Genomic DNA, 21,534 nt, shown 5'->3' with positions numbered 1-21,534 from the left:
TTCTGACTTCAGAACTGAGGATCTTTCTATAACTCCATTCTCCCTGTCACTGGAAGCACTCAGGAAAAAGTTAGATGATTACTCATCTAGAATGTTGTAGAAATTTCTGCCTTGTCTATGAATTTGAACTAAATTTAAGGTCCCTCCCAACTCTGGAATTTAAGAAACAAAAGATTAAGTATGACCTCCCTCACCCAATAGCAATAAATACATAAATAATTTATTTTTAGTCAACTAAAAATACTTAACATTTATATCTGTGATAGGCAACCTTTTGAGCTTGGTGTGTCAAAATTTGTCAAAAAAACATGCAAGTGGTGTGTCACTTCGAGAAAAAAAACCCGTAATTTCACAATATTTATAGTTTAAATAACAAAAATGTATCATTGTTTCATATAAATGTATTTAATAAACCAAAATAGGTAAATTAATATAGCTAGAATTATCATCTATAGTGCACAGAGTGTCTACACTACACTACAGCAAATGTTTCATCCTCGGTATGTGGCCCCATACTTCTCTGTATGCAGCCACATGTCATCAAAAATGGCTATGCGTGTCAGTGCTAACATGTGTCATAGGTTTGCCATCACCAAATTTCCAAAGCACTTTACTGTTACTTCATTTTCTCCCCGCAGCTACACTGTGAAATAGATGCTTTATTATCTCCAATGACCCAAGACTGAGAGGTTAAATGATTTACCCAAGATCATACATTTAAATATCAGAGGCAGGATTCAAACTTCATTCTTTCTAATTCCAAGGCAAGCACTGTATCTGCCATGCTACTTAGTTACCTCAGATTACTTAGAAAAAGAAAGTTTTACTCAGTGGAATTGCTTGTCAACTCCAGTAGCAGGGAGGGAAAGGAGGAGGGAGACAACAAGAATCATGTAACCGGGGGAAAATTGTTTTTAATTAAATTAAATTAAATAAATAAATATCACCTTTGGTTAAAAAAAAAAAAAAGAAAAAGGAAGTTTTTCAGTTGTCTACTTGCTCAAAAAAGGAGCACCAGTGTGAAGATATTGGATGGTGCTGTACTAGCTCTGACCCTGAAAGCCAGTGAAGTCCAGCCTCCCTGTCACTGTCCAAGTCCTGTGGAGTCGCTGCTCCTCTCTATGGTTCTGAATTTGGTTCAATCCTCTCTCATTACATGGTGAGCGAAATCCTGCTTTGGGGTTCCTTCACAATCTAAGTCTCCCAGCAGTGGTAATTGGCCATTTGGGGGGAAACAAATACCAGAGGACTATGAATTAAAAAGTCTTTTACTGAAAGGTAAAAGCACCAGGATAAAAAGGCCATATTCCATGCAGCGTTAATGTAAGTCATCTTAGTGCATTCTCTTAAGGAATATATAATAGTGCTCAGTTAGATGCTTTCAAGAGTCCCTTTGGGAGGCCAAGGAGGCTTTGTATTGATTCAAAGATGCAAAATGCAGTAGGATTCCAAGCATCATTTGCTCCTGAAATCTAATTTACAGACCTCGGTGAGCACAGATTCGCACCAGCTTCACAAATAACCAGGATAACCCCTGCCAACCAAGAGGGTCTCTTAGGACACCATCGCCATGGGGGAGCAAGCCAATAGGGAGAGGGATAGAAGGCAGCCACGCAAGGAGATATAAAGGAAACCTCCAGATATATCTGGGCTTTTCCTAGGAGGAAACTGCTTTTTCTTGATTTGCAGTCTTCAGTTCATTTCCAGAAACTGTTTTATTCACTGGATTAGTGCCACATGAGGGTTATGATTGTGAGCAAAAAAAAAGCAAGCAATGTCACCCCGTGCTCTCTGTTTGCAGGTAAGGAAATGAAAAGAAGGTTCTGATCAAAAATCCCCGCCTGACTGCAGGAGTTGCCTGATAAGTCCAAAGCACATAGCTGCAGGTGAGAGGCCATTGCACACTGGCTGGCTGGCTTTAACCTTGAGCAAACTCCAGGAGCTAATTTTTAATGCAGCCATCTTTAGGCCACATGCCGAGAAACCTCATCTTAAAGAACTTTGCTATATACACAGTTCCTTCTTTTATGCATTCAACAAGCATCTTTTATGTGGCAAGCACTGTATAGTTATTGGGACTACACTGACAAAAGCTAAACCATCTCTAATGTCAAAGAACTCATACACAACCAGGGGGAACAACATGTATGCAAATAAGTAAATACAAAATACATACATGTAACAGGCATGTCTCATGCCTCATGGAACTGATCAGGGATGATAATAGATCAACTAAATGTGAAGGATATGTGTGAGGGCATGCATTTCTCAAAGTCATTGGGTTTATGTTTACTTTGCCCTTGAAGAGATTCTGTAGGAGGCAGTTAATGCAGACATCACACACATGTACACACACATGCACACACATACACACAGGCACTCACTATTTCTTTAGAGTGTCAAGTTCCCAAACAAGTAATCTCATCAATCATCTGGGAGGAGGTATGGTGAGAAAATAATCTGATAGTAATAAAGAATTTTAAAAGCTGGTTATACTGTTTTCTATGCTATTGTTTTTAGTTACCCTAACTATGTTTCAATAAATCACATGCCCACTGGAAAAGTAAACTGTTGATATATGTAATGACTACAACAATGTAATCTTAGAAGGAATGACAAGCCACACTTGTAGCTTTGCCAAGAAAACCCCAAATGGAGTCACAAAGAGTCAGACATGACTTGAAACAACTGAATGGCAACATTGTAAATAAAATACAAAACTAAAAAAATCAAGAGTGAATTATATAAATTGCTGCCGACCCAGCTTGGCCGCTAAGATGACTTTTGAAATACGCTTTTTTTTTTTCCTTCAGTGGGCTGCTGCTGCTGTGAAACACTAAATGGACTATTGAACTTGATGGCTGATCTATTGGCTAGTTATGCAGAACTGTATTAATTTATTCTTTGTTAGAAGAGATGTCTATGTTGTGGTGAGAGGAAGCATGTGCGGGGAAATGAAGTATATAGAAGATAAGATTTTTTAATTGATTAAGTTCTATAAATGAGCTCAATCAAGAAGGGAAGATTCTCAAAATTGGGGAATGAAAGATTATAGTAGAAATGAAATTTTCCTTTTTAAAAAGATGTTTCTATATATTCCAGGTCATACTTCTAGATCTACCTAGAACCCAGAGTCCAGGGAGGAGTAGGTTGCCAATATATACCTGCAGCACCATCTGTTAAGGAGTGAAGCCCTTCCCACAGTTAGTGGGAAAGTCCACACTGATTACTCTCAGAGAAAGCCTCTGTTCAATGGGCCAGTGTTAACTACTATTTTGTTGGCTAATATAAATAAGTAATTAATTATATGACTGGTATTCTCTAAAGCTTACAGAAAGCAAGGAGTCAACTCAAGTGGGAAGTGTGATATACAGAAATGGGGAGCCATTTTCTGTAGGTACAAAATAGCAGTTTGCCACTTTGGAACTCGGAACCTGGCAAAGCAGCCATGGGCATGTGCCAAGGTGACAATTAGGGACAGGGTATAAATTGAGGTCCACAAAGCCCTGAGGGTTCATTCTCTCTTTCTCCTTGGGTTAGGGAGGCAAGAGGTAACAGACTGGGCCCCAGGAGGTGGGAAGTTTGATCAGGCAGGCAGGTAGGGTCAACCTTTATTGCTAGCCATATAAAACACCTTTATTGGCATAGCCAATAAGCTTTATATCTAAGGAATATTATACAGCTAACTTCAAGAATACAACAGCATCTGACCCAGGGGGCTTGCTAGCCCTGGTCTCACAAATAGCAACAGAGTTGGAAAGAGACTCCCAAGGTCTTTCTATACTCTGCACCTTAGGGAACAACTTGAGTTTAAATATTTATTTAGTCTTTAATACTTAGGCAAGGTCATTCAGGGTTTCCATCACCCACTCTCCTCCCTTTACCTACCCTCAGTTTATCAAATAAACCCAGTTTGATCTCAAAGCCTATAGTAATCTTTGAAAGGCAACAACTTACCTTTGTTGACAGAATTTAAATTGACATAGTCAGATCCTGGTAACATCTCTAAATGGCTATAGCCATTTTCAAGCCAGTGCTAACTCTTCATTATAACCAAAGGTTTCAGGAACCAACATTCTACTTCCTGGTTACTTCTACCCAACTGACTAGCAAGACTGGTTTCTAAGGCTTGTGGTTAGGAAGAGAATTCTCAGTCTTAAAGGAGGCTTAGCCTAGCTGGTGTGGGGAACAAATCTTATTCTCACATCTCCTTTAGCTAGCCTCACTACCATCCTTAGCCCCTGCTGCTCATAACAGAAGGCGTATTGTGAGCATGACTACCATCTAGATATTTAGCACATACAAAGTAAATATAAAATCATTTCAATTGGTGTGGACAAAGAATACCTGAAGGAATCAGGAAAGGCCTCTTGTAGGAGTGGCACCTCAACTGATCCTTGAAAAGAGGTAGGGTTTCCAATTGGCAAAGATGAGAAGGGAAGGCATTCGAGATATCCTGTGCAAAGATGTGTAACCAGTGTGGAAAGAGGTAATCCAAAGTCTCCCTTGAAGAAGAGTGATGGGAGAAGAAGCTAATGATGTTTATTCTGCTTCCCTTTGATCCATGCAATGGCAGTCCTTACCCCTGGTGAGCCTCTCTTTACACTTGGGGTATTTCCCTACAGATAGAACAGCTTAAGAATGTGAAGGGCTTTAGATATTAAATAGAAGAGTTTGTATTTTATTTTGGGATGAAACTAATTTCCTTCATTGAAACATGAAAATTCATAGTACTCTGTCTGTAGTACAATATCATAGGATCATAGATGTAGAGATTGCAGAACCTTAAAAATTAATTCCATTTCCTTTATTTATCAATGAGGAAACCAAGATCCAAAGAGATTGTGGGACTTGCCCATGCTCACCCTGGTAGACCTTGGATATAAGTATCCCAGTCCAAAGGTCTTTCCATTTCAACACACTGACTCCTAGCTGCCAGGCTATATGACCATAAGGCATGTGGACTCACACAATTATTTTTATTCCTAGTACTCAACCTTTCACAGTTTCATTATTTATTTAAAGACAGTGAGATGGCTAAAAAGCAGTTTACAGGGAAATAGAAATCTGACATGCTGGAAATAAGAGTATGTCCACTGGCTTCTACAGCTGCACCAACAGCTGGACCCTCCCCTTTTCTATTTCTATTCACCTCATCTCCTTCAAACTGTCTTCTCCTTCCTCCTCAGTAGCCTGGTCTGATGCCTTGCATTCTTCCCAAGAGGTTTGAAGGAATGTAGCCTTAGGGTTAGAGTCCATTAAAGGAACTTGGAGAATCAAGGTTTCTTGGATGCTAGAAGCATAAAAAGGTCTAGCCTAGGGAAAACTGGCATCAGAAGTTTTATTGGGGCTCCCTCTGACCTCTGGAAACTTTCTTCCTAGCCTATCATGGCTGGTTGACATGGTGTAGAGTGGAGGTAGAGGAGAGTTACATTTTATTAGTATCTTTTTTTAAACTTTGGAAATAGTATTCTTTTAATCATTATTTATTAAGTTGTTTTATTACATTTTATGGTCCATGAGTGCCTCATTAAATTTTAAGCCCTAAGGCTAAATTACTGGATTAGTCTCAATTAGGTTTAGCCCAGAATACATGTCATCAGTGAAAAATTTTAAGACCTAATATGCCATTCAACTTTATGACAGTCAAAATGATTTATATAAACTTATTCATCTAAACTCAGAGAAACATGGAATTTCAGAATTGGAAAGTACTTCAGATCCAACTCAACGGAAAGATGCATTTCACTACAACATTCTGAAAAAGTAGTCATCCAGTCTCTCATTAAAGATTTTAGTGAAGAGACACCCACCACACCTTGAGGTACTTCACTCCACTTTTGGACATCTCTGATTGTAAGGAAGTTATTTCTTACATGAAGACTAAGTTAACCCCATTGTAACTTATACACATTGTTTCTTGTTCTGCCATCTAAGACCAAAGAGAACAAATCTAACCCCTCTCTCATCTGACAGACCTTCCAATACTTGAAGACAGCTCATTTCTGGCTGTTCCATGTTGGGTGATCTACAAGACTGATCTCTTTTCTAGTTATCAACTATATCACATCACAAAAATTTCATGATTACCCACTGAGGGTACAAGTTATGTAAGCGTAAATATAAATCTGTTAAGAATTCATGGTTTGGGGGGAAGCTGGGCTCAGTAGACTGAGAGCAGGCCTAAAGAGGAGAGATCCTAGGTTCAAATCTGGCCTCAGACACTTCTTAGCTGTGTGACCCTGGCCAAGTCACTTAACCCCTATTGCCTAGCCTTTACCTCTCCAAGGCAGAAGGCAAGGGTTTAAAAAAAAAGAATTCATGGAACTGAGACAACTGGGAAGCTCAGTGGATAGAGAATTAGGCCTAGAGACAAGACATCCTGGGTTCAAGTCTGGCCTCAAACACTTCCTAATGGTGTGACCCTAGGCAAGTCACTCCACCCTCCCTTGCCCTAGTCCTTATTGTTCTGCCTTGGAACCAATACTAATTATTGGTTCTAAGACAGAACATAAGGTTTTTAAAAATTAAAAAATAATAATTCATGGCTACTGAGGTGCCATTCAAGTCCTATAGTCTATGGTTCTGGGTTTGAGAAAAAACAAACACCCCTTTTTAGGTAAATATTTGAAATCAATAGGATTTATTAGGATTAAAATAATGGTATGGTGTCAACCTTCCACTAAAGTCCTTCTCCCATGTTTTATTTGTGGCATAGTTGACCCTGTAAGAATGACCAGGAGAGTACAAGCACCTAAAAGGACCTATTGTATGAGAAAGGCTTCAAGTTTGGATCCACTAATATAATAATAACAACAAAAGAGCATTCATATGGCAATTTAAATTTGGCAAAGTGCTTTAAATATACTTTCTCATTTGATCCTTACAATCTTGTAAAGTAGGTGCTGCTACTTTCTACATTTGCAGATGAAGAAAGGAAACTGAGGCAGTGAGTTGAAATGACTTGTCCAGAGCCACATTCCAGCTCAGATGTTTTTGGATTCCCAATCCAAGTCTATACACAATTCCATTAGTTACCAATATACTAAGTCTATTATCCAAGGACCAGCCAAGGACCAGCCTAAATTCAGAGAGGCTAAATATCAGAAATATCAGAGGGCTAGCCACTAAGTAATGATGTGTGTGTGTGTGTGTGTATCAACTCACTAAACATTTTTAGTGCATGGATGAGATATGCATCTGAAAAGTCCACATAGATAAAAATCAGAGATAATTAACATATTGAACCACTTATATGAAGCCTTGGCTTTTCTTTGCTATGTGTGGTAGAATGGTTGAGTTTTTTTTAGTCATATAAAAATAGTCATTTGCTTTTATTCATTTTTTTCACCCACCATTTCAATTTTATTGTTGCTTTTCTTACTTACGATTAATTATCAATTTCATTTTAACACCCAAGCTACCACTACCCAATTTATGAATGCCTGCAAGTACCACAAAGGAACATCTCTATAAATGGCTTTATTGGAGTCTTTCTTTGATGTGACTTAGAGGTGGCTATAATTTCTTGATAGGATAGTATTTGCTATGCCAGGCTATAAATGCCACTCAGGGTGCTAACAAGGAAATGGCTAAAACAACTCACTAGCAACCGAACCAATTACCAGCTTTCTGTACTTCACAGACAGACATCCAATTCACCATTTTAATTAATCTATGGATATTTATCTCATGCATACTATGTGCCAGGCACCATGCTAGGCACTGGGAATTCAAATATAAAAAAAGAAAGAATCCCTCCACTAAGATTGGCCCAGGTATAGGTCACACCCTTAAAGGAGACCACAGGATCATAAAGGGAGAGTTGAAAGAGACCTTAAAGGCCATCTGGTCTACCTTCCTCATTTTATTTTTTCCCTCATTGCATGTTAATATAATTTTTAGTAATCATTTTCTGACATTTTTGATCCATGTCCTCTCCCTCCCTCCAAACCTCTCTCCAAGATGGCAGATAATATGATGTAGGTTATATACATGTCATCATACAATGTGTCATCATATAATACATATCTCCATGTTCATCATGTTCACATATCGCTTACTCTATAGAAAAATTCATGAAAGAACAACCCTCTCATTTTACAGATGAGAACACGTAGACCCAAGGAAATTAAGAAACATGTCTAAGGCCAAATAGGTAATGTCTAAGATGTGGACCTCTGACTCCAGAATCAGTATTCCATTATGTCATGAAATAAAGCCTGGGCTACAATCCCATCCCTTACAATCTTTGTGACTCTGATCAAATTGCATAATGTCTCTAAATTGTGAGAATTAAAATTAATATCCAAAACTCTATTATATTTAATAAGATTTATTAATAAGAACTTGAAGAAAAAGAAAATAAAAAGCTAGAGTAAAAGCCTGAGCAAAGCTAGCTTTCCCAGCCTCGCATGAGGAAAGACAGAGAGAGAGAGAGAAAGAGAGAGAGAAACAGAGAGAGAGAGAAACAGAGAGGGGGGGGGCTTACCACAAACTAATAAACAACATGTGAAGACAAAAACGTGGGGACACAGGGAAAGGATTCTGGGTAATGTAGTTCAGGGGTTCAAGATTTTTCTAATTATACAAACTCCTCCATTTCTCTATCTATAAAATGAGAATTTTGTTGTTTAGTCATTTTCAGTGGTATCTGACGCTTTGTGACCCCATTTGGGGTTTTCTTAACAAAGATACTGGAGTGATTTGTCATTTCCTTCTCCAACTCATTTCATAGATGAGAAAACTGAGGCAAACAGGATTAAGCAACTTGCCCAAGGTCACATAGCTGGTAAATGTCTAAAGTCAAATTTGAATTCAGATCTTCCTGACTCCAGGCCCATAGCTCTATCTTCTATACCACCTGGCTGCCCCAAAATGTTAATAATAATAACCATAGTATCTACCTTAAAGAATTATGGTGATTCTTTAAAAAAAAAACTTATCTTCTTGCTTAGAATCAATACTGTGTATTGGTTCTAAGGCAGAAGAGTGGTAAGGGCTGAGCAATGGGGGTTAAGTGACTTTCTCAGGGTCACACAGATAGGAAGTGTGTGAGGTCAGTTTTGAATCCAAGACCTCCCATATCTGGGCCTGGCTCTCATTCACTGAGCCATCTAGCTGCCCCTGAATTATGGTGATTCTGAATGAGATAAATTTGAGGAAATTGAGGTTCATGAAAGTCAGATGGCTTTACTAAGTCTCCACATCTAATAAATAGCATAAATAGAAATCCTTTTTTTTCTATTTAAATTTTTTAATACTTTATTTTTCCCAATTGCATGTAAAATCAATTTTAATTGGTCTCTTGGTCTCCTGGTTCTGCTCATTTCACTGCATCAGTTCATATAAGTCTTTTCAGGTTTTCCTGAAAACATCCTGAAGAGACAGAATTCAAACTCAAATCTTCTAACTTCAAGTCCAATTCTCTTTCCAGGATACCACAACTGCTTTTGTAAATTACTATGTGATTTTCAGGAGTTTCTAGTCTCCCTCTCTCACCTAAACTGGAAGTGCAGCACATAATCATAAGCCTAGAAGATTTAACTAATTTCATTTTTCCAACCTGGGCAAGTTCACCCCTCCTAGGCAGCCTAGTGCCTCTCTTTGCCCAAGGGCTCACCTCATAGGTGAGCATTAGCCCTTTGTAGCTCAGAACTCCCAGACTCAATAGATCCATCACCCTCAGCCTCCCAAGCAATAAGAACTATAGGCTTGTAGTCACCATACCTAGGCAGATAAATCGATTTTAATTTCACCACAGAATAATTTGAATTTAAACTCTTTTCTTCCCTGCCTCTCACTTCTGGAGTTTTATCATTATTATTTTACTCTTAGGAAAGCAGGAAGGAGAAATGCTTAAATAGAACAGGCATCCCCCTTCTAGCCTCTCTGCCATCAGTCTGTTTATACTCAGAAGTTACAGATTTGCAATAGCCATGGAGCACATCCACAACTATTCCTAAATCCAGACTGTCCTAATGCTGTGACTTAGAAGAGAGTCAGAACCAGGAAACTGCTTCTACTTCTAAGTAATTCCACAACCTTCAAAGAAGAAACTGAGAAACACACAGTTCATTTTTAATAAAAGTTCCCTTTTTAGAATAGTTGACACCCCCCTTGAAAAGGCCTAGAGAAAAATTAATAAATTACAAGCAATGTGCTCTAGTTAGGACAGAAAACATATCTGAACCTCAGTTATATGTTCCTTCCTAGTGGGGTGCTAGGAGAACTGTGAGGCATGAAGATATTCCTACATACAGGAGAAGCTGAACTTGATCATTTCTAGTGTCCCTTCCACATCTAGGACCTAATGATTCTCAATAAAGATTTGTGCTATAGTATAATTCCTTCACAAAGAAATTAATGCTGACTTAGTATGTGATGCTAATGTTCCAATTTCTTTCAGGGACTAAAGAATGCTCCCTCATTTCTTTCTCTGAATGGATATACATAATTCTGTAATTCTCTAATCCTTTAATTTAATCGTTTGATTGCTCTCCCTTGTATTAGTAGGTTATACTTCCTACTCTTTTTTTTTATCTAAAAGGAGGAATTTTCCATGGTTAATACCAATATCAACAAAAGTAATGAACTATTCCATGGTGAACTATTCCAAAACTCAGTTTATCTGGAATCAGAAGACTTAGTCTTATATTATGGCTTCTTGACTTGACCTGCAGAGACAAGAAAATTGAATGATCTTAGACAAGTCAGGGTTCCTCTGTAGCCCTCAGTCTACCAGTCAGTAAAATGATCCAGTGGAATCAGATGATCTTTAAACCCCCTTGGAGCTTTGGCGATGATCCTTTGATCCTATTTTATTTGAATAATTTTCTATAAGTTGTGATATGCCTTTCACATTATTTCATTTGATCCTCACAAGAGTTTTGTGAGTGTAATGTAGAGGATGGCAGCATGGAATTCCTGCAAAATACAGGGTCAAGCTTCACCCAGAATTCCAGGGGACCCCCCCCTGGGGAACTTTCGGTGAGGGGACAGTTGAGTGGGAGTTAAACAGTTGCTTTCTGGGAGTTAAGGGGAGCAGATCTTGCTGCTTGCTGCTCCTGACTTGGGGGGTTCACCTGAGGGGCCTTGGTGGCAAAAGCCATCGTGGTTTCTACTCAAGAGTTAGCCTGCCTAGTAGGTTTAGACCTTACCAACATCAATATAACAATTATTTAGTAATATAGAGATTAGTAGTAATTCATATTAGCCTAGAGAGCATGAGTAATGATAGATACTATTCCCATTTTACAAATGAGGAAACAGATTCATCTGGGACTATGGAAGAAATATTTGATCTAGAGTTAGGGTTTGCTCAAGCCTGGCTCTGTAGCATAATACCCAGGAAATTATAAGTAAGTTCTTTAACCTGTCTTGGACACAGTTTCCTCAACTATAAATGGGGGGGTTGGATCTGATGGCCTCAAAGATCTCTTCTATAAATGGATAAACAATTTTACATTTAAATGATTTACTAGTGGGTAAGTAGTAATCTAGCAATGACTGGAATCCAGACATTCTGAGTAGATTTACTGAGAGGCAGTTTCATATGATACACAGTAAAAGGAAAAATAAATTTAGAGTTACAAGACATGGATTCAGGTACTAACTCTACTCTATTACATGTGAAACCATGGACAAATATTTTACCTATTCAGGCCTCAGTTTCATCATCTTTAAAAATGCCCAAATGACCTTCTAAGTTCCTTCCCAGTTCTAAATTGGTGATCCTAATATCAACTCTCCTGTGGGTGAAATATATATATATATATATATATACATATATATGTATATGTATATATATATATATATGTATATGTGTGTGTGTATCATGATGCTAATCACACTTCAGTCATTTTCTTTCTTCTGTCTACTTCCCATTTCTGTTCAGTCATTCCAATTTAAAACACTTCCTTCATCCTCTAAATTATTCATGCTAAATGTATGCACTAGGATTGATTAAAATGCTTTTATTAATAAATAGAGGCTTGTATGTCTTGAGTGTTGTAGGAGAAGAAGCTAAGCTACAAAGATAGTAAGAAATAAAGACTCTCAGATAAGACTAAAGTTATATTTGGGGCTTATTTTCCCCATAGAACAGGAACAGAAAATGTCTAACCAGGTTCTGGAAACTGGAATTCAAAAATACTTGGGATTTAATTTTAGTTCCTTTTCCCCCATTGGATGGTGAGCTTGATGAGAGCAGAGACTGTTTGCTTTTTACCTTTCTTTATATTTTGAGTGCTTAGCTCATGTTGTTTTTCAGTCATGTCCTGCTCTTACTGATCTAATTTGAGATTTTCTTGGCAGTGATACTGGAATGGTTTTGTCATTCCCATCTCCAGCTCCTTTTACACATGAGGAAACTAAGGCAAAGAGATTTAAATGACTTGTCCAAGGTCCCACAACCAATAAGTGTCCGAGGCTGGATTTGAATTCAGGAAGATAGAGCCTTCCTAACTCCAGGGCCAGCACATTATCCATTGCACTACTTACCTGCTTCTAGCACATGGGAGGTATTTCATAATGCTTACTGACTGATTGCCTCATTTTGTCTGTAGAGTACTTCCAGAATATTCATTAGATACTTAAAACTGTTCTCTGTACTACATCTGTAGTTGTTGGCATTTTTCTTTTGTGTTTGAGTGAAAGACAGAGGTAGAGGGGTAGAGACAAAGACAGATGCCTTTTTAGTCCTTCGTTGATCCTGGATTCAAATAAAAGTTCTGCCATATACTACCACGGTAACCACAGACAAATCATGTCACCTCTCTAGGTCACAGTACCTTCATATGTAAAGTGAAGCAATTTGAATTAAAAATCTCTAAGAATTTCTTTTAATCCTAAAGTCCTATTTCTCTTGTCAGATGATGAGTTACTCAAAGGCAGAGATTGAATGGCAAGGTAGAAAGAGGACTGGCTCTAAAGTCAGAGAACATGAATACACTACCATCTCTGACATTTCATAGGTGTCAGCCTCAATTTACTCATCTATAAAATGGGGATGGTTTTGCAATATCTCCCTCCTAGGGTTGTTAAGATAAATTGAGATGATTATATGCATATACAAAGCACTTTGGAAACTTTAAATAATATATAAACGTTAACTATTGTTATTGTTGTTGTTATCCCTCACCCTGGGTAGAGTCTTGCACAGAAGTAGACACTAAATGCTTGCTGAATTAAATTGAACTGAAGATTCATTGGAAATCTTCTTTTAGAATGCAGACTTCTCAAACTACTTTGGATGAAAACTTACCTGAGATCAGTGATGACACGGGAATCAAAATTTTGATGGGAAGGAGAAGAGGTGCCACTTATTAACTGAGTGATGCTTAGACAGGTAGCCAAAGGTAATTCAGGTCAGATCTTTAGGAGAGCATGAGGTCAATGGGTAGCAAAAAAGAAGGCAAAAGGAAGTTGGGCAGTTACAGAATCATAAAATGAGAGAGATTGTGATTTTGAAAACTCAACAAGGGCCAATTCTGTTTGTCATCACAGTTTTCTTAGTCTCTTCCTACAAGAAAGTAATATAGTCTATCTACAAGGTCTCTATCTCTTAGATGTTTACTCCAACCATTTATTAATTGAGTACCACTCCCCCCACCAGTTCCTCATCCACTCAAGGCATCTCTCTGGGCCAATGTCTATCTTCCAATTAGAATAGTAATACTGTACTCTGATATATGTCAAATGAAATATTGAAAAATTATGTAAGGGTATTTAGCTTATATTATTTTATATCTATACATGTTATATATCAATATATATTGCATAAGGCTATAATGACCCCAAGTTAAAATAGATATGTACATAATGTATGCATATGTGTGTATACTTACATATTTATGTACACATATATCTTACATGCATGTTTTATTTAAATTTATATTTACACATGTATTGCATTGCATATATAATATGTAGTATTATTTTGATGTAATATATGCATATATATTTATGTGGATTTTTACTTAGAAGGAGCATAGTATCATCTATGTAAAATTTGCATTATATGTAGATGGAATTTTGCATGATTATTTCATACACATGTAATTTGTGTATTTATATATTTACATATGCATATATGTTTGTGTATATAGTGGGATGGTTAAATTCTAAGCTGCTCTTAGCAGCAAAAGCTTATAAATTATACATTTTCAGATAAGAATGTTTGAAACACTTTCCATTTTCTAAGAAGCTCAAAGCCTGCATCTTTTGCTTCCTTGGCAAGAGAGGGTAAAATTCAATCTGTTTTAGAGTAGAAAAGACTGAATGGAAGACACGACACCTAGTCATTACATCAGCTCTTTGGAGAATATATATTTGCTGAAATACAACTTTGACAGATCAAATATTCTTTTGTCATTTAAAATACCTAGAGAGTTTGCAAAGAAACTGGTCTTTTACTTTAATTTATTCACCTTGGTTTTCTCTTGTTTGAGAACCCTGAGTTTCAAACATGAAAACTGAAGTGCAAATCTTTCCCAACTAGAGCAGGATTTTTGGTGAACAAGGACTTAACTTTGCAGAACTGTCTTAGGAAACCAAAAATGATCATCTGAATAAGTTATTCTATTGCCTCAAGATTGCAGAGTCTTCAGTGATTCCTAAGAGAAATAGAAGAAGGAAGAGATGAAATCCAGTAACTTCCTATGCCCTCTAGAATCAAATACTAACTTTCTTTTGGGGAATTTAAAGCACTTCATAACCTGGTTCCATCCTATTTTCTAGCTTCAGACATTATTCTCTTCCCTGCGCTTTACATAGAAAGATCAGAAAGAAGAGAATTTACATTTATATCATATTACAAAGTTTATAAAAGCCCTTACAAATATTGTTTTACTTGAGCCTCACAATAGCCCTGTGAGGTAATTCTGAAAATATTGTAATTTGTATTTTACAGACCAGGGAACTGAAACTGCCCTGATCCCAACAGGTGCAGTTTGAGAGCATTTTTTTCAATTACATGTAAAAATAATTTTAACATTCTTTTTTGAGTTCTATGTTCTCTCCATCCCTTTCCCCCTCCTTGAGAAGGCAAGCAATTTGATATAAAGTGTACGTATGTAATCATGCGAAACTTATTTCCATATTAGCCATGCTGTGAAAGAAAAAGACCAAAAAAAGAAAAAAAAATCACAAATAAAAACTGGAAAAAAGAAAAAAGGGAAAAAAGTATGCTTTGATCTGCATTCAGACTCCATCAGTTCTTTCTCTGGAGCTGGATACCATTTATCATCAGAAAGCCTTCTGAATCATCTTGGATCATTGTACTGCAGAGAATTGCCAAGTCATTCACCACTGACCATCATGCAATATTGCTGTTAGTGTGTACAATGTTCTGCTCACTTCACTTTGCATCAATTCATGTAATTCTTTCCAGGTTTTTCTGAAATCATCCTGCTCATCATTTCTTATGGCACGATAGTATTCCAAAACAATCACATACCACAACTTATTCAGCCATTCTTCAATTGATGGATATCCCCTCAATTTGCAATTCTTTGCTACCACAAAAGAACTGCTATGAATCTTTTTACACATATAGATCCTTTTCCTTGTGTCCTTGCATTTCTCAAATGCTTCTCCTTCTCTCTGTCTCTAAGAGTTGTTTACATCTCTCCCTCTGGTACTGTAACCAGACTCCCCTATGTCTCTTTTTAGTCACTTCTCTCTTCAGTCTGAAGCCCACATAACTCCCATTTCAGCTTACTGTCTGAAGTCTTTCTGCCTACCTGTATGATTTTTGGTGCTCTAATTATACTTAATCACTTAATTAAGCTTCCACCATGTTACTTAATGGGCTATGGGGGTTAGGAATAACCACATGACTACATCAGAGCTAACTAGGAATTTTTGCAACTGGGAAGAGACCAAAAAAAAAAAAAAAGAAACCAAACACATCCTGAGCCAAATGGCACCAAATACATGCTCAGTTGAGAGAGTGGAAGTAAGATGCCACTCTTTGGAAGGGTATGTATTAAATACTTAGTATTTGCCAACCATTGAGCTAAGCGCTGGAGGATATAAACTTTTTAATGGAAGAGGGTGACACATTAAAGGAGAGCTAGAAATGGGTGGCATGGTATGGAGACAGATAATAAAGAATTTACATGGAGCTCCTCAATCAAAGCCCAGATTCTCAGGGACAGGCTTTGGTGAAGGAAAGAGGCAGCTAGGATAGATGCTGATCCTGGAATCAGGAAGACCTGGGGCCAAACTCAGCCTCAGATATCTACCCACTAAGTGACCTCAGCCAAGTCACTTAATCCCTGTTTGCCTCAGTCTCCTTATCTTTAAAATGGAGATAATATAATAGAACATTCTTCTTAGGGCTTGTATCAGATAATATGTATACAGTGTTTGGCTTGGTGCCTGGCACATAGCAGGTGCTACAAAAATATTGTTATTATCATTAGTAAAGATGGAGATGATGATCACTATGTTCTATATGATATAGATATAGTCAGAAAAGACCTGAGACACAAATACCAGGATGAGGCTACTTTTGGGGAGACTGCTGAGATGGGGTTGAGGGCAAACTGAAGTAAAATTGGAATATATACAGAACACACAGAATCCAAGTGACCCAGAGTTCATCCCACCCCCACTTCCTTTTTAGCCAATTATACTAGGAAACTAATTATAAAGTCCTATTGCTGACAGCACACTCTTAATTTGTCATCTTGGAGAAAAGCTCCAGACCTCCCCATAGTTATGACTCTGCTCAGAATACAACACTACAGAAAAAGATGATTCGAAGGTAAAGATCCATCATCCCCATCAAATTAGCAAAGTCTCCCCTTTGGCAAAGACAGGAAAGGAAAACTATCTGAGCATGGTTATTGCACACATATTCAGAGAAGTGTTTTTCTGGGTTTGTTTCCAGACCTCAAAACCCAAGTTGTTCTGTGCTAAAAATGACAAGACACCAAGTAGAGACATTTTGCCATCAATACAGGCCATCTAACTCCACAGCCAGTGTTATATGCATCCACCACAGCAGTCAGAACCACACGTCTGGTTGTTGTTTTTTTCTTTCAGCTTGGTTTCCCAGTGTAGCAGCAGCTCATTTACTTTCCTTTTACCTTGAGACTTAGTATAGCCATATATGTGGGTGGATGGCAGGAACTCTGGGCTTTGCTTCCTTAGAGATAAGTACTGCCATCAACTGCACTCTTATGGCTCTTATTAAAGTATTAAATGGAAGCCACATGGCTATTTCAAGAGGGCAAAATTGGTCACTTATTTCTTAACAGGTTGAAACAGCTGCAGCTATTGAACTCCACTATCAAATTAAGATTGCTTGGACAGAATACAATAGTGTAGCTTCTTCATATGATTCCATCACTACATAATGGTTTCCCACCTTTCCCCTCTTTCCAAATAACCAAAGAAATCATTTCCTTCAACTTGATAGTGAGCGATGTTTGCTGCCTTTTTTTTCTTTATCGTTACAAAGAAAGCAGCTCAAAAGCCTCTCAAACACTGGACCTGTTCATACAGAGCAGTTTATGGTAGGTGTAAATAGTAGGCATCCTCAGTCTGCCTTGAGTTCAGCTGAGCTAGGTTATAAACTCTGGAAATTAGATCCCCTCAGCTAGCCAGGCTAGTATTGTGATTCCAACAACCTTTGGTGGAATTTGAAGAATGCAATTAAACAGTACAAATAACCTCAATATCTAAAACTAATTTATATGAAGAACAGTCATCTACTGGTCTATAAGGATATAAAGATGAAAAAATAAGGATGAGAGGATCAAGAAGGATGAATGAGCTGAGCATGACTTAAGGAGGTACTTTGGTGATTCTGAAACAAAAGGAGACACTTGCAGGTCATCCAACACCCGATAATTAACAAAAGAGGTTTACTTTGTTAGAATTAGTGCAGAAAAGATAACCAACAAGACTACAGCATCCAGGCCTGGTAGATATGAGGCAGGAAGGTGGGAGTTGGGAGGGAGGTTTAGCTCCATATACAAATGTTTTGTGTCAGCAGGAAAGGATGTGGTGAATCTGGTTTTAGGACATCCACCAAGTCTAAAGGGCATGGCTTGAAGTTGAGCAGGAGGCCCCATTAAGAGCTTGAGACAGCCTCTTGGGATGATCAAGTGTAGGAGACAGCTTCCTTAGCTTTTAGGAAAAGAACTACCCTAACCTCCGTGGGACTAGAGGAGGTAAGTAGAAAACCCTGGCTTTGTGGTAACAAAGGAGGTTGAACTGTGTCAAATGTTGCAGAAAAGACAAGAAAGATAAAAACAAAGCAGAGGCCAGTGAAGAGATGGTTCTGGAGTCAGGAAGACCTGAGTTCAAATCCTGCCTCGAACACTTACTAGCTGGGTGACCCTAGGCAAGTCACTTAATCTCTGTTTGCCTTAATCCCCTGGATAAGGAAAGTGCAAACCACTTGAGCATCTTTGCCAGGAAAACCCTGTGAACAGTATTGGCATGCTATGTATGGTCCATGGAATCAGGAAGAGTAAGACAAAAATGAGCAACAAACACAAGAAGCCACTGAATTCATTGAGTAAAGAAATCGGCAATGACATTAGGAGGAATTGCTTCAGTAGTGATAGTGAAGGAACGTGGATTGCAAAGGATGATAGTTTACCACAGTACCACTGATATATGGGTTTATACCTTACCCTTGAAGCAATAGATCGGACTACTAAAGGTTACTGAGGAGGAGATAATACAGTCACAGCTACGTCTTGGGAAGACTGCTGTCAGACGTGTACACGAATTCCTAGAATAGAAGTTAAAATTGGGTAAGCACCTAGAAGTGCCACAGGGAGAGGCAGGAAAAGCAGAGGCAAAGAAGAAGGAATCATAACTAACTGGTGGAATTGAGGGAACCTTCAACAAAGTATCAGTAACTGAACTAGACCTTGAAATAAGGAAGAGATTTGTACAAGGAGAGATGGAGTAGATGGAGCAGGCAAGCAGCGACAATTTCCAGGTGTACAAAAACGTGCACACAAATACATTGAGGCAAGAGAGTGGAAGAAGAAAAATGATGATAGCTACTATTTCATTTGGGTTAGAATGGAAAATGCTCAAAAGAAATGAATATGAAATCAGACTGGAAAGATAAGTAAGAACCAGGTTGTGAAAGACTCAGTTCTAGACTAAGGAATTTATATTTGGTTCAGTAGGCAATGATCTTTGAGAAGGAGGGTGGTGTGAATCAATTTGTGCATTATAATAATGATGGCTTTGGCAGCAATGGGATGCATGAATCAGAGAGGAAAGAGAATGGAGTCAGAGATCAGTTAGGAAGTTATTTAAAAGTTCAGGTGAGAAATTATATGTGTCTGAGCTGTGATGACAGCAGTATGAGTAGAATGAGATGATAGATGTAAGAAATATGTCAGAAAGAGGGCTGAGTTCGGAGCTACTGGACCCGAATTTGAATTCCAGCTATGCCATAAATGTGACTTTGGACAAACTAGTTCTCAGTGTCCTCTACAAAATGAAGGAATGGACTAGTTTATTTATGAAGTCTGCTTCCCTCTCTAAGCCTGTAATGCCTGGAATATACTTGGCACTTAATAAATGCTCATTGATTGATTGATCCTATAAATTTGAGGACTGAAGGAGAAGGAAGAGTCAATGATGATGCCAAGGTTGTAAGTCTGAAAGAATAGGGAATAAAATGAGATGCAATCATATAATTGGAAGAGAAGGAACAAGTTGGGGGGATGATGATTTTAGGTTCAGTTTTAGACATGTTGACTTTGAGGTGTTAAAATGACTTTCAAATTTCATGCACATTTGGCAATGCAGGACTGGTGCTCAGGAGAGGTAAAGGTAGTGAATAAGAATTTAGTAAGTGCCTATTATATATTTAGCACTATGCTAAATGCTTGACAAATTTTATGTCATTTGATCCTTACAACAACCTTGAGAGGAAGATGCTATTATTATTCCAATTTTACATTTGAGGAAACTAAGACAGGCAGAGGTTAGATGGCTTGCCCAAGGTCACACAGCTAGTACCTGAGGCTGGATTTGAACTCAGATCTTCCTGACTTCAAGTCCAGTTCTCTATCCACTATGCCAGCTAGCTAGCTCCAATGTTAGATCTGGAGAGATAGAACTGGGAGAATCACATTTGTATAGAAATAGTTGTTGAAGAATTAGATGGATTAGATGACCTAGTAAGAAGGCTAAAGGAGAGAACCTTGAGGATATGTCCAAAATGAATGGTGGGAAGAGGAAAAAGAGCTAGTTTATTTGACTGAGGAGGGAATGAATAATTGGAGACATAGATGGAAAACCAGAAGAGTGGTGCCCCAAAAACCTTGTAGAAGAGAGAGGCTGAAGAAGAAAAAATGAAGAGATATGTCAAATGCTTCAGAAAGATCATATAAGAGAGACTAAGCAGGGGGCAGCTGGGTAGCTCAGTGGATTGAGAGTCAGGCCTAGAGATGGGAGGTCCTAGGTTCAAATCCGGCCTCAGACACTTCCCAGCTGTGTGACCCTGGGCAAGTCACTTGACCCCCATTGCCTACCCTTACCACTCTTCCACCTAGGAGCCAATACACAGAAGTTAAGGGTTAAAAAAAGAGAGAGCGAGAGAGAGACTAAGCAGCAGTCAATGGATTTGTCAGTGGGAAATCATGGGTGAGCTTAAAGAAAATGGTGTCGGTGGAATGGTAAGAAAGGAAACCAGATTGCAAAGAGCAAGAGACTCCAACTGCTTCCCTGGTGAATGACGATCTTCCAAATCACAGCAAAATCAGGTTTATAGAATCCTCAATCCTTCCCACCCTTGGGAGAATTGAATGAAAGGAATGTGGATCAGACTGATTTATGATACAAGGCAGCATTTCTTTCACATTCAAGGGGATTTATTCTGAAATATATCTTGGGCAAATTCCCAAGCTTCTCACAGGGTTTTCCTCAGCTGTTGCCCTGTCCTGTGGTGAGTTGTCAGACACTCTGGCGGTGAGCTGTGTATCCCTGCTGTGGCCTTGGGTGTTGATATTTGTAAGCCAGCACATTTCTGTCATCACCCACAGGCTGTGGCTTACAAGAGAGCCATGGTATATTCCGAAGGAATGGCAGCAGCACTTGCCCCTGGAGAAAAGCACTATTATTAAGAACCCTTTCAGCATAGAATTTTGGCTTTTGAACAGAAGAACAAAGTCAGAGGAGTCAGAATGAAGGCTGTGGTCTAGGCTGGGAAATCATTTCACTTGGACTGGGCATATTCTGACCTGCAGTTTAAGCAGAGGCCAAGACCTGTTCAGAGAATGAGGAATAAACAGGATCTCCCTTTTCTCTGATAACCTCCCTCTGTCTAACCAAATGTAACAGGACCAGAATCCAGTCCCTATCATAGTTCTTCACACATACATGACACCCACATGCAACTGGAGTAGAATTCATTTCCTATAACATTAAGCACATAGGTTCATAACATCATCATTTTAGAGCTAGGAGAGACCTTAGAGGTTATCTCATAGAACCCCTGAATGTTATAAATTAATAAATTTTATGGATCAATAATAAATTTATAAA

This window comes from Gracilinanus agilis, chromosome 1, assembly GCF_016433145.1.
Source record: "Gracilinanus agilis isolate LMUSP501 chromosome 1, AgileGrace, whole genome shotgun sequence".
Taxonomy (NCBI): domain Eukaryota; kingdom Metazoa; phylum Chordata; class Mammalia; order Didelphimorphia; family Didelphidae; genus Gracilinanus; species Gracilinanus agilis.
The sequence above is the reverse complement of the archived record's forward strand: the minus strand, read 5'-3'. Positions refer to the sequence as shown.